The sequence below is a fragment of the Vicia villosa genome, linkage group LG6 (genome assembly GCF_029867415.1).
Source record: "Vicia villosa cultivar HV-30 ecotype Madison, WI linkage group LG6, Vvil1.0, whole genome shotgun sequence".
In the NCBI taxonomy this organism is placed as follows: domain Eukaryota; kingdom Viridiplantae; phylum Streptophyta; class Magnoliopsida; order Fabales; family Fabaceae; genus Vicia; species Vicia villosa.
The window spans coordinates 147,644,509-147,660,122 of NC_081185.1; positions in this window are offsets into that span (position 1 = coordinate 147,644,509).

Below are 15,614 nucleotides of genomic sequence, written 5' to 3' on the forward strand. Positions count from 1 at the left end.
AAAGACCTTCTGATTCTCAGATTCCACACGACTTGATGCTAACAATTTGGTGAACGTATGATATGGATCTTTGTTGATTTAATTGTTTGGATGAGTGTTTAACCCCTCTTTTATTCATCATACTTTTTGATGAGAGTGATTAGTGCTGATTCAATTACAATTGTGTAGTGTTTTGAACTTCTGGGGGTAATTTGCTTTCAAAGTTTGTTTCATGTGTATATTCTGAGTTTGCAGGTAGAAGAGGAGTATTTGACTTAGTTACTGTATTGAACCACTTGAGAAAAACTTTTTGAAAAAAACTTGTTGCATGACTGTTGGTATGTTTTGTTGGAGGTAAGTGATTTTGTTTAGGGACAAACAAAACTCTAAGTTGGGGAGAGTTTGTTAGGAGTAAATTAATGGTAAATTCATGTGTTAATATAAGTGATTTCTTCTCTAAACTAATGCAAATTGTGATGAATCCAGAGGTTTTTATGAAGAATTGAACTGAATAAGTTTAGTTCATGTATAAAGCAAATCGAATCACTTGTGGGTGTTATTGTTGCAGGTTTTGAGCTGAATTGGAACTTAAGAAGAACAAGAAGAGGAAAGGAAGCTGGAAGTCTCAAAGGCAAAGCAAAAAAGTTGAAGTCTGACAAGGGCGCGCCGTGGGAGTTCTAGCCAGCGCCGCGCCAAAGTCTCTGTTTGTGAGCGCGCCGCGCCAGTCCGATGCCGCGCCGCGGCCTCGGCGTTAAAAGCCCAAAACTTCTATTTAAAAAAACCCTAGCTTCCAAGAGAAAAACAACTTGGTAGAGATCTTTTGGGAGCGAAATTCAGAGAGCAATCCTAATCCAGAACAGTAAACAACATCCGACGGAGAATTCAACATCAATTGAAGACATTCCCTTGATGAAGATGAATCCATCCATGAAACCTTGTTTGTTCTTCATGTCTATGGAGAGCTAAATCCTTTTTGTTGAGTCTAAGGTAGTAGTTAACCTATGAATATACAATACCATTGATAAATTCCTGTGAACAATTATTTGAATTCATTATCAATAAGAAACCTTGCTTTTATTCTAACATTATCGTTGAATCTTTGATCGAAAGAAAGGATTTAACTTTTGCCCTAGGTTACTATATTGATTCAATTGCAATTTGCAGAGATGAAATTGTAATTGGGTTTTCATAATTATCGTTCTTAATTACTATTATCGTTATTGTGATTTGGAGAGATCGAATCTCATACCGGTAAAAGTTATCTAATTTGATTTGCAGACATGGAATCTTATTTGAGGATAAGTGAAGATAATGATTCAAAGGATTATTCTATTGTGATTTAATTGATAATTGTATAGGATTAGGTTGATGAACCCTAAAGACTCAACATCTTTCTTTAATTGTTAACGCTTGTATTTTATCATTTGCTTTTGATATTATTAGAAGTATCAGACAAACCAAACCAAATTTCCTAACTCAAAATAAACAACTATAGAACGGCAGTGATATTAACCAATCCTTGTGGATACGATATATTACAGAAAATATTTACCCACAAATACTTTCAACCAGTCTGCTAGGTCGACCTATATAACAACTAGGTCGACCTAATCTGAGAAAATGACCCCAGAACGCATCAGAAAAGGATTCTGGTCGACCTACTCCTTCAACAGGTCGACCTAACTGGGAGCAAAATTCTGCAAGCACTGCTAGGTCGACCTAAGCTCTACAAGAGGTCGACCTAACTGATCAAGAATGCCAAAAATTCTGTTTTTCTCATCTCCAACTGCTAAGCTATCTTATATATTATCAAAGGTTCATTATTCAAGAGAATACCAACGACTGAAAGATACACAAACGCTTCTCATCTTCGTTCTTCATCATCTCCAACACAATTACACATAATCATTCTTGCGTTGCGGGTTAGTGATGAGTTCGATAACGTCCATGGAACGGAATTGAAGATTCCTAGTGGGTGAAGGTCTGTGGGGTTTGTTGGTGAATAAAATCTGCGGGTTTTGTCCTCCACGACGGGTGGTTCTTGGGGGTTTTTATCAAGAGGCGTTCATTGAGGATTCGGCTGAGTGTAACGATTGAGGAACGGGGAGTTCAAGGAATCAAGACACTGCAGAAGGGAATCAAAGTGAAGCTCTTGGATAACCTTGATCTGACTCAAGATTAAGGGGGAAGAAGATTCAAAGGATCGACATAATTGGTTTATCGTTTATCGCTTTGTTATCTTCTTTGTATATACTACTTTCAGCATTAATGAAAGATTACCCAATTTCAATTTGGAATTGGGGGCAGACGTAGTCGTAGCGAGGACGATCGACGAACTGCCTAAACAAATATCGTGTTCTTGTCACTTTTACCTTTTCATTTACATTCTGTTCATATTTGGTTATAATAGCAAATTGATCAACGATTCGAGTGTTAAGATTGTGAATTAAGTACTTACATAAACATCACAATCCATCACACATTGAATTACCTTCAATTTGATCATTATCACCAAGTGTTTGTATATTTGTTTCTATCACTCTTACTGCATTGCAAACATTGTCCATCATACAAAAGGTTAATCTGATTTTCAATAAGAGAAACGCTTTGATTCTGCAACATATACTCTTTTCATTCAACTCAAAGTCTTTGACTGGTTTTTAAACACATATACAATCGTTTCGATAGTGATTCGGAATAGACGCGAGTCGATTCAGAATCACTTCCGCTGAAAAGTTGTTTAAATCCGAAAAACTGTGAACGATCTATTCACCCCCCCTCTAGATCCTAAGGCCAACGTCTAACAAAATAAGCCCAATATCTGATATAGACTTATTTGAGCACTACTAGAGGTGTTCAAAACCAAATCAGCCCAATAGAAAACGGCAGAACCGAACCTAACTGAAACCGCAAAATGGAACTTCAATCGCCTTACTTGAAACATAGTACAACGTCTGTTTGACTGTACTCTGTGCAAAAGCAGCCCATCTTAACAACTACAAGAATTATGGAGAAAGTCAACTAGAGGTTTTAGCATAAGGCTCAAGGCAGCTTGACATGATTTCTCCAGTCTACTCCAGCATGCCTATGGAAGCCTTACTTAAGAAATACACAATGAACAAAGAGATTATTCAGAAGATGAAGATCCTAGTCGTATCAACTCCAACGTCTCTCTCTTGGAAATCGCTTCTTCCAATAAAGATACTTGTGCAAGCAAGCTCCAACATTTCTTTTGTTCCCTCTATATAAGGAGCTAAAGATTCAAAATAAGTACCACAAATATACAACAAGAAATCAAAGCGAGAACAAAAACTGCTTTTCTCTTTTAGCTTATGTACATAGTTGTTGTGGTTGCACATAGTCTTAAGAGTTTCTTATACTTTTATATCTTAGAAATCTCAAGAACCAATGTATTTGCGTGTGATGAATTATTTGTACATCTGATTGTGTATCATATATATATATATATATATATATATATATATATATATATATTATTGTAATCCTAAATTTTTTGTTTAGAATATGTAAAAGTCCCAGACTGAATGTTTGAGCAAGGAAATCCTGAACTGTGAGTTTAGGCAAGGAAGTTTCTTTCAGGATTAATTGAGCAAGGAAATTCTAAACTGTGAGTTTAGGCAAGGAAGTATCTTTCAGATTTGATTGAGCAAGGAATTCCTAAGCGAGTGTGTTTAGGAAATGAAGTCTCTTTTAGAGTGATTGAGTATGAAGTCTTGGATGGGTGAGTTTAGGCAAGGAAGTCTCTTTCAGAGTGATTGAGCAAGAAGTGTTGATCTGGTGTGTTTAAGCAACTTGTAATCAGGTTTTAACTATAGTGAAAAGCTCTTGTGTGACAAGGGGAATGGACTACTCTCATTATAGAGGAGACATGATAATTGATTCGTTGCTGCTTACTCTAGCTTAGAATCTGAACTTGGTCAGATTTAGAAGCTGTTGTTTCTAGAAAAGCAAAAGTTATCGGATACACAATTGAACCCCCCTTCTTGTGTATTTTTCTCACCTTCATGAAGTGTTAGTTCGAGCTTCGCGTCAAAATTGATAAAATATCATTCGTTTAAGAAAAGGTTTTCGGAGTCGAGCTAAGGCAAAAAAAGATAGTTTGATTGGTTGAATGTCCTTTAGATGGAAAACAAGCATCTGAATGGACAAGCTATACAACTTATATTCAAATAATAAAGTAAAAGGTAGAACTTATGTCCATCTCATTCTTTTATTCCGTTTATTGAAAACATGTGAGACGAATTGAGTCACAACCCCTTAACGAAAAACAAGCATCCAAATGACCAAGTTATACAACTTGTATTCAAATATTCGAGGAAAAGGTAGAACATATGTCCATCTTGTCCTTTTTCATCTGGTTTATTATTAAAAGATTTTGAGCGCTTTTGATTTGAATGTCTTGGTTTGAAAATGCCCTTTGATGTTGATCAAATGTTTTGATTTGGAAATGTTGGTTTTAAAAAAAAGTCATAGATTTGAAGAATTGAAGCAAAAAAGTGGCGAGCAATTCAATCATAAAAGCATTTGATCCGGCTTAAATATGCATCCAATTGCAAAATTAATTATACATTCATGATCAGCGCGTAAAACCGATTTAAATTGAATATAAGTTTGCTTGAAACAATTGAGAAACAAGATTTTGCCAATTTCGAGTTTATGAGTAAAAAAAATTAAAGTCTCAAATTTGCACCAAAACATGAAATTAAATTATGGATAATGATCAAAATAACTTTAGAAACTCAACCATGCAAAGAAATCGCTCATATTACATTGATTAAGGCTTACTTGAACGAAACTGCTTAAGCTCACTCTGGCAACAATGGTGAATGCGGTGGCTCTTCGATCAAGCTTTGACAAGGTCCAAATAAGCTTCCCGTTCAATTTTTTTTATTGATTTGGAGTCCTATCAACATCCTCTACTCAAATCCAAGGTCAAATTCAAGATTCGAGAAACTTTAAAAATCGGGTGCAAAATCGAACTAATCCTTTGTTCTTGATTTGAATTATTTTGGTTAGTTATCTATGTAGGTAATGGTTATATAATTTAAATTTAATGAAAGTGGAAACACAATTGTTCAAGAACTCAAAAGAATTATAGAAAATTCAAAGTTTCTTCAAAGTGAAGAAACTTGAATTTTAAGGATTCAAATTGGTAGAGTTTTGGCAATGGTAAGGGTGAGTTGTTGACTGTTTTCTAATGTGAAAATGCACTGTTATATAGATCTATAATTAGGTTAAAGGTTAAACTTGGGATTATGAAAAGATGAGAAAAGTGTGAGTGCATTTAACTTGAATTTAATGGAATTTGTACTGATAGATCTAAGTTTTTGGCGCTCCCAGCACCAGAACCAGTTCTAATTCAGAAAGAATCTGAGTCAGCAGTTAAGATTGTAGCTAAAACCTTTTCTCAACAGAACTTAGTTCTTTAGCTTGAAATTGGAACAACTTCTGGGATTACTATTTTGACCCCCCTGCTTCTGAGACAGTTCCCTCTGAAATTCTAAAGACCTTGGAAGAGTTGAAGAAGGAAAACGAAGAAGTCAGAACTAGGCTAAATCGTCAGGATAAAATACTCTCGGACTCAAAACATTTTGACTACCATACTTTCTAGACTCCTACCCCCATCCCGAGTCTTATTTTCACATTTAGATTTTAATCAGCTTCTAAGTTTTTCATTTTTGCCCATGAATGTTTGTTACTGTCTTTCAATTTTTAAAAAAAAAGTTTAAACTTATTATTTTTGACTGATGACAAAGGGGGAGAAACATATATAATTTTGATATATCTTTATTCCATGATAAATCCCAAATATACTTGTGCTTTATTTGGAGAGACTCATTAACCAATAAATCAGAAAGGTGCTTTCACGCTTATCAACCAGACAATTATGTTAATTATTCAACCAGGAAATTAGATTTTGAATAATTTTTCAGATCATGCAATTTGATATATTCTTTTTTTATGAAGTATCAAAGTTCTTCTAGTATCAATCTCAGGGGGGGCTTACAAACCTCACTCTGATGTTTTAAATTATTTGGTTATCCAAGTAAAAATTGTCCACCAAAATATGTGGATTTGTCATCATCAAAAAGGGGGGATTATTAGAAAAAGTTTGATTCCGCAACTATCCTTGAGTTTTGATGATAATAAAGCATAATATGTATAGAGAACAATTTTGTACTCTAATTATTTTTTTAAGTGCGCAGGTCAAAGATAAATAGATTCTGACTCTGAAGAAGTCATTTTTGACGAACCAGACTCTGAACTATAGATGCACTCTGAATCAAAGAAGGATACAAGGGCGTGTTTAAATGAAAGTTAAGCTTTTGGATTACCAATTCAATGTTTATGAAAGAATCTATCCAAAATGACTCAGATAAAGACTTTGATAATTCATGCCTATGAAGTCTCATGATTCTGAATCCTAAGACTCTGAAGTTTCATTATCATCAAGTTCCGAAGATAAACTCTGAAGTCTTATTTTCATCAAGATCTGAAGAGAGGCTCTGAACTCTACTCAAGCTTCATCAACTTTTATATGAAGCCTATGACTAGAAGTTTATGATTAATAAAAAAAATACGCGGCATAGTATGATCAATATAAAATCAAATATCCTTTCCACTACCCATAATATTAGGAAAAAATTGTACTATTGTACCAACATTATTTCCACTTATCCCATCCTCTCACCCACTCTATGCTGCAAGTGTCGCTCTCCATTGTACAATCAAGCACCTTCATGTAAGTTGTGATATCGAGGATATTCCAAAACCACCCTCTAATGAATCTATTCTTCATCTATATAAAGAGGTCTTGAAAGTTTGGAAAAAGTATGGAAGAACCAAAAACGGAAAATAGAGAAACTACACACAAAGATGAACACCATTTTTATCAAAGCTTTATCTCTTTTATTCTTTGTTTGTTAGAAGATCTATTTTATATTAAACGTGTGTATCAACTTTTTGAGAAGCAACCTGTAAACACAATCTTCTTGTATTAACCTTTTGGTTATATTCCTTGAGAGACTTGGGTAGAGTTAGAATTCTCAAGAAGTATTTGACATGTTTTCATTGAGTTTGTAATCAAGTCATTGATTAGTAGATTAAGTCCTAATGAAAAGGCAAAATTACCTTGGCGGGTGGATTGGATTAACTTATTTAAAACTCAACTAGGATAAAAAAACTGTGTTCTTTACTTTTGTTGAATCTTAGTTGTTTGTGTTCTTGAGTACAATTTTTTTTAATCTAGAAACCCAATTCAAAACCCATTTCTTGTGTATCTTGAACCTTCAAGGATCACCTACAATGCCCTAAAAGATATTAGAGTTCACATCAAGCATGGAGAGATAGAAAAAGATTCATCGTTTAAGGAAGAGGAAGAAGATGAACCAACTGAGAACGATAGCACCAAGACAGACAAAGTCCTCAATCTCAGTCAAACCATAGCTGAAGATATGAAGAAAGTCATGGCAAGGAATGATGAAACATATGGCATACAATAATCACACTTATTCCTATTTTTCTTGCAAACTTTAAATTCAGTATTTTCCCTTCTTGTAATTTCAAATTCTACAAATTTCCCTGTTGTAATTTGCATTTCTTAGTAATAATATGAGTATTTGCTTGTTCTTTTCTAAATGTCTAAATTCCCCTTCTTTGCATATTTATTCTTTGTAATGAATCTTTACCCGCCTTTTTGATTTTGATGAAGGAGGAGAAGTATACTCTTAAGGAGAGTATGGTATACTATCTATTTAAATCAGGGGGAGTTTGATTACTCCAAACATATCTATGTTGTTTTCTTTTACTACTTCCCCTAAGAGATTTGTTGTCATCATCAAAAAAGGGGAGAATGTGGAACCTAGTTTTGCAGGTGATATACTTCTAACAAGGACATCCACGTTTGATGATGATAACTAATGTCTTCTAACAAGTCAAGCATAAACTATTAAGTGGATAAAGATGCAAACCTAAGCATTAGGGTTTTCCAGACTTGACTATCTGACGATGGCAATCAAATGGAATGTAACTAAAGCCTCATATTAAGCTACCCAAGCAAGTTTCTACAAAAGAGAAAACATATAGCAAATTATTTAAGTGCTAAAGACCCTCCTAAATTAGTAGTGAGTGAACCTTTTGTAAAAAATAAGGGTTTTATCGTAAAAGCGCATGGCTAAAGCACAAACACACTAAAATACTTTTTCAAATTGTTTTTACCAAAGAAAATATTTTCAAAAACATCTTGAAGTCGTACTGGATAAATTGGGAATTATCAAAATAGCTATATGCAAAATTTTGACTTATCTAATCGATTAGCTCAGTTCAAAGTTGAGTCCTAACTAATTAGGACAATGCCTTAATGATGTGTAACAACTAGATATCTTGTCCTTCATTTTTTTTAATTATAATCAATTATATTTCAAACTTCTAATCGATTGTAAACTGTCGCTAACGCAAAAATCAACAGAGTCACCACTAACATATTTATCCTAAAAGGAAGGGAATGCCAACAAACCACGAAACACGGTGCAATGGTCTCACAACCAGAGAAGAGGGTAAGGGAGTCGGTTACGCGAGGGGAAGGTACTAGCACCTCTCACGTCCATCGTACTCGATGGGATCCTCGCTTGTAGTCTAATCTATGGGTGTGTAAAAGTCTACGTCTAAAACTGAACTAGTATGCATGCAAAATGTAGGGAAAAGAAAGAGTTGTACTTGCACGGGCCCTACCCCGCTGCCTACGTATCCGTTTTGCGGAATCAGAGGTACCGTAGCTTGGCTAACTAATTTCTGTTTGTTTTGTGTTTTTTTAAGTGAACAGTTACATTTGCACTATGCTGCTTGACCTTTGGAGACTTAAGTTGGAAATGGAGAGGAAATAACATGCTCTTAAGAAAAGAAAATCAAAGAACTTGGTTTGTGTTTTAAGTAATGCATGAAAGGATACCTAGAACAAAGGGAAGGAAAGGGTAATCTCTACCTAAATTAGCATGCAAAGGGAATGACTACGCTAAAACTAGCAACCTATAAGGAAAACAAATGCAAGCAAAAGTATCACACAAACGAGTCTCGCTCGTAAAGCAAACACCTACAAGGCGCATGCTAGGTAGTAGAAAAGCGGTCCCGCGATAGCCAAGGGGGCGGATCACCTGAGTCAACCAAGCATCAGACCAAACGCAATAAGGAGATCAAGCCATAGACAAGAGGAACGAGTCCCTCTCAGCAACCAAGTCGTCACACTGTGGGAAAAGGGGTTCCTTGACCGCAGTATCATGTCACCGGGGTAAGAAAGGATCCGGGGGGGAACAGTGTGTGCGTACACCGAGCATCAATGTCGAACAACGCAAGCTATAAGAAATGTGGGGGTTTGGCTGCTAAACCCGTCCACTTACCCTCTTGGGGTCTTCGACTCGATGATCTTTGGCACATGTTCAGAGCTCAAAACTTGCAAAAAGTGAGCATAAGAACGACTGGACTGAAAGTTGGGGGGTTGATTGCAAACCCTCTCTGCTTGCCTTTTCGATGATTTACAATTGCCTTTGTGAAGACTTTCTGCAAGCACAAACGTAAACACGTCGACAAAAACAGAGCCTCCCACAAAGACTTCCAGATGCAGGATGCCTAGTCCTACTTATCATGTTATACATGATGCGGAAAGCGAGAAAATGCGGGAAAGAAATAAAATGAAACGAGATCAATACTAAACGGATTATAATCTGTAAACAGCAACAATAGAAATAAGAAACCTGAAAACTTCACGAGCGAGCTATCATCAAGCAACAAGCAAAAAGTCAGCAATCCGATATACCGCATAGTCAAGCGAGCACCGACGTCGTGAAAGTAAATCACACGCCGATATGTACATCGAGCACAAACATACAATACACCTGCATGGGAAACAAGTAATCCAGACAAACAGGTATAAAGTAATACACACGTTTCATGAGTGAGAACGCGAATTAGAAGAAAGATAGCGTCGTGTCCCGCAAATAATGCGGAACACAGATGAATGAGCATGGATCAGGAGTCGCTTTCAAAATGTATTGCATACTAGCACACGCGTTAGAGATAACAAAAAGCCGCAATCAGAATTGCGTTAATTCATTATAAAACTAAATTGAAAAAGAATAACGAAATAAGAGATGAAAAATAAGCGAAATGAATAATAAGCCCCAAACGGGGCAGCAACTACATGGGCACAAAAACACATACCAAACGTATCACACATGCACTAACATCACGATAAGTATTCACAAGCGAACAAACACGAGTACAAACGCAATACATGACTTTAAACGCACAAATTGGGTGTTAAACACCTTATTAAGCATAAAAAGAAGCAACAAACAAGATATAAGAGTGAAATGACATACAAATACCAACCAAATATGAATACAAGATAAATGAAAATTAAAGAAGTTATTTACATGTCAATCGAATCAAAGAAACATCAAAATCGGGATAAACGGTCAAAAGTTAAACTTGTCGGAATTAAACGAAATTTACACGATAACCTACAAATGTGCCAAGGAACTCAAATATGCGATCGAATTTTATTAAATCGGCCCGAAAGCATGACTTTCAAAATGGGACAGAACCGAAACTGACACAAAAAGTCGACCAAAACCGAAATTTAAATCCACAGACATTTCCGGAAATATTATCCTACTCAAGAAACATTATTCACACTTGCAAAAATTCAAAGCGGTTCAAAAGATATGACAATTTCAGCCAAAGCCAGCGTGTCGCGTCCATTTGCAAAATTGGTAAAAAGAGAAGTGAACATGGCATAGCAGAAAATTTCCAGCATTTAAAGGCATTATTTAGCATACTAACAAGTCCTATTACTACCTTGAATCACCATCCAACCAATATGCAAAGCACACAACAATTAACTTCCACTTTTTATGTTTTTCATGAGTAAAAAATGGTGAAATGCTACACAAATAGATCAACCAAAAAATACTGCACTATAATGCTACTAAAATAGTCTCAAATAGCTCACAAAAATCACACATAAACTCAAGGAAATGGTTCATGACAAATAGCACAAAAGACATATAATTTGCAAGTTAGAATTTAGCACAAAACATGATTTCAAGTAAGTCTCAAAGCATCAAATTCTCAACAAATAGCTCCAAATTTATGCATCAATCAACTACCACAAAATGGAACTCAAGGTGAAATAAGACCAACACAACAAGTAGCATTATTACCATTTTCAAGATTTTGCCAATTTTCCACAAAGCAACAAAAACAACAACACATAGCAACAAGTAAGGATTAAGCATCCATTGAAACATCAATTACTAACTCAAGCAAATAAGCATCTAATTCTCAACCAATTCCACACTTATTCATCACCAACAACACTTAGAATCACTCAACAATTAATACTCTTTCTCACTTGCAATAAATCAACACACAAGTGCTAAAGTTAACTACACTCATGAATACAAGTTGAAATCAAACGTCACATGCAACTAGGGGTGGAAATAGGCCAGACCGATAACAGGAGCCTACAGGCTAGCCTATATAGGCTCAGGCCAACCCATACATTATTTTTAAATAGAAAAAGGCTAGGCTTTTTTATAAGACTATTTAGTTAAAAAGGCTAGGCCTCATACCCTAAAAAAGGCTTTTAAGCCTATCAGGCCGGCTTATTTAAATAAGTATGAATACTTTTTTATTATCATTATATTATGTTTGTAATTTGAATTAAAATACATTAATGAAACTTGGTTATCTTGAAGAACTTGTGAAAACAAGATGAAAACACCTTATGAACATTGTTCTCATAAGTTGTTTTAGTTAGTTAGTCTATTTAAGCATTACTTTAATTGCTTATATTCATATGTCTAAAACAAATAGGCTTTTACGTAGACTAACAGGCTAACCAGACATTCAAAAAGGCCAGGCTCAGACCTAAAAAATAAGCCTATGACAGGCTACGGGTGTGGTGTCGTTTTTTTACCTCCCCGTTTCACTTGGGGGGACGGCACGCTAGACCCTTCACGCGAAATTTGGAAGGAGAATGCGTCCGTTGCGGGATGAATTTTTTTTCAGTTCTTCCTACGATATCACACGAACTTTTTAATTATCCTACGAGTAGGAAAGGGGAAAAAGATCTCAAATAAACCCTAGGAGTTTGCTAAGTGTGGGGATTCACCTAGACTAGAAATTCTGGAGTCCGGGGGGTCGGTTATACATAGGGAAGAGTTTAAGCACCCTACATATCCGTAGTACTCTACGGGAACCTTCTCTGTGTCTATGTGTTTGTGTTTGTTGCTTATTATTGGGAAAGTTTCTCCTTTGTGTTAGGAGAAGGAATTGAATTGATTTAAAAGAAAGACAGACAGACTATTTTTGGTTTTTTATTAGCTCGCTGAGATTCCTTGTGAAGCTCATGCCTACATATCCCTAATGGAAGTCAGAGATTTTTGTAGTTCGGAGAACTAATTAGGGAAATTAATTATTTTTGGTGCCTTGCTTAAAGCTCAAGGTTGAAGCTTGAATTAAATCTCTGTTTACAGTAAAGAGACATGAAATTATCTTTACAGAGAGGTATTTCTACTATTCCACCACAAACATTAAAAGAGTGACAGAATAACTGAATTCATTTCATTCAAGAGGGGGACCTTACTTGTTTATGTGCAAGTATACTAGTCAACTGCGTCTTGAATGAAAGAAAGATGCTCAACCAAATTAGGGAAAGTTACACATGCCTGGTTTTTACTGCCAGAGCATGTCTTTCAAAATCCTAAGTGGGAGACTGATTAAAATTAAAATGTAATGTAATGTTTGTTTGTTTGAATGTGGTGAGATAGGAGAAAGATCTCTCTATAGAGATAAGCTATATCTATCTACTGTATAAAAGATTTGACTTTAGCTGGCTTGTATGAGGCCCAAGCTTGAGGCTTTTTGATTGATTGATTTTATTGACTCTGGCAGATGACTCCATTGAGGATTAACTTAAACTAAAAGGTATTGTGTTCTGTACAAAGCCCAGAATTGAGGCTGACTCTAGTTGGAGAGTGTTTATTTTGATGGATTTTATTTGGTGTTCTGTACAAAGCCCAGAATTGTGGCTGACTCTTAATTGGGGAATATATATATATATATATATATATATGCTGACTTGTATGAAGCCCAAGGTTGTGGCTGACTCTGGATAGGGAAAACATTGTTTTATGCCTTGTACAAAGCCCAAGGTTGTGGCGAACTCTTAAATAAACTGAGTATGGATGACTCTATGGGAAAAAGATCCTAAAGGTTAGAAATATTTTGACACAGGAAATGTGGTTTTATCTGCCTTGTTCAAAGCCCAAGGTTGTGGCTACTTGATGGTGAAGGACTTACTAGGGAGACTCTATTATCTGCCTTGTACAAAGCCCAAGGCTGTGGCTGACTCTAAATAGGGGAATACCTATGAACAGGGTTTTAACTCTAAAGGGAGTATGTGCCTTTGACAAAGCCCAAGGTTGAGGCTGACTTTGAAAATGGTGAAAGATCTACCAGTGCGGGATCTTTTATCTCTGAGGGGATTTTTGACTCTTGTTGAGGATTGTGTTTTTGTTACACAGGAATTGATGAATGAAAGACCCAGGTTTGAAGATGAACTCTATTGGAGAATTTGTTTGAGTAATGGACCTAAGGTAGACTCTACCGGGGAAATTGGTTTTTTTATTGACTGAGACTGACCTAGGTGGAACTCAACTGGTGAGATTTATCTTTTAAAAGTTGAATTTTTGGAAGCTAACCCTTTCCAGGGAATTATGATTTTGAAGGACTGATTTTGGAGGCTAACCCTTTCCAGGGTTTTGGATTTAAATGAGTGTTTTTGGAGGCTAACCCTTTCCAGGGTTTTTTTTGAATGATGGCAGAAAGATTAACTATGTGAGACTTCTTGTTTAAAGCCCAAGATTAAGGCTGACACTGACTGAAGATAAATAAATATGGATCCTAGACTCTGCTAAGGAGAATTACTGAAGATAAGGGTGACAGAGACTGTCCATGTCTCTCATTCCAAAAGGATGTACTCAATACTGAGATTGAGACAATCTTAGCTTGTTTAAAAGTCTGGTTTAAGGAATAGAAGAAACTCACCAGGGTAGGCTAAAATGTTACTAAGTTCCTATGTTTATAAGAAACCTGATGGGTCCTTGTATACAAGCTCAAGAGTAAGCTGGAAATATGCTTTTAAGAAGCCTGTGGGTCCTTGTACAAAGCCCAAGAGGAGGCTAATCGAGGGTCCTTGTTATAGCACAAGAGAAAGCTATGTGGTTTTGAACTTATTTTGGCTCTAAGCAAATGGGTAAGAGGTTTCACCGGGAATAATTCCTCTTGGGTGGATGTATCCTATTTTGGGGTTCTAAGGCTTTTTCAAGATGTTTCACCGGAAATAATTCATCCTGAGGGTTTGAACTACAGATCTCTAATTAGGAAAGAGCCTTCACCGGGAAGACATTCTCAATCCTAGGCCATATTCCTATAATATATATATATATATATATATATATATATATATATATATATATATATATATATATATATATATATATATATATAGTTTAACTGTCCTAAGGTTTACACTCAGACGTAGTCCTAAACAATATATATACAGTTTATATTTGACAGTAATTTAAATAAAGACTGTAAATTAAAAGCTTGTAAAGCCTAACCTGGATGGAGTGGAGGCCTTTGAAGAAGTATGTACAAAGCCTCACCAGAAATTTTGTTGTTTATTGATAACAGTTGAATATTTATTATAAACAGTTAAAGGTTTTTGAAAACAGAAGAAGTGAGGATGGACATAGGTCACATAGGTATCTGAAGAGTTTCACCGGGAATAATGCCCTCCAAATACCAGAAGAATGTTTTGAAAACAGAAAGAAGATTTTGTAAATACAGTTTTTGAAAACAAACTAAGAAAAGAAAAAGGTGCTGAGACTTACACTCTATTAGAGGCCCTAAAGTTTTATTTACTGTTTATGATAAAAAGAAAACACGAGATGTAAGGTTTTGTTGAATGAGAACCTTAACCGTCCGTTTAATCGAAGTTTGAAAATAATTTGAAATATTGACAATAATCAACTTAATTAGAATAAAGACAAAGTCTATACCTAATTAAGGCCTAAGTAATTAGGGTTTTATCACAAAAATATGTGCAAGTGATTAAGTTTTGGAAATCAAATGAAAATTATACTTAAAGTATTTTAAAATACTTAAAATAAGTATCATTTTAAACTTAATAAAAATATATCAAATAAATAATATTTTTGTGATTTTTTGGGTTATTCATAAAATAGATATGTTAAATGAAAAGTATGTGAAAAATGAAGTGAAAATGATTTAATTTGATAGGTGAATTAATTGGTTGAAATTGTGAAGAAAATTAAAGAAAATAGTGATAAAAAGATGTTTTGGTCTCACCATGGTTTGAACCCACGCCCTTGCAATCAACTACTCAAAACAACACCATTGGGCCAACGCGCGCTTGGTGTCAAAGAAGTGACTCCATTGCAATACATTGGTTATCAAATGCATAGTGTAAAAAAAGAAATAAAATCCAAAAGGTCTGGGGCGAGGGGGATTCGAACCCCAGACCTGATGCA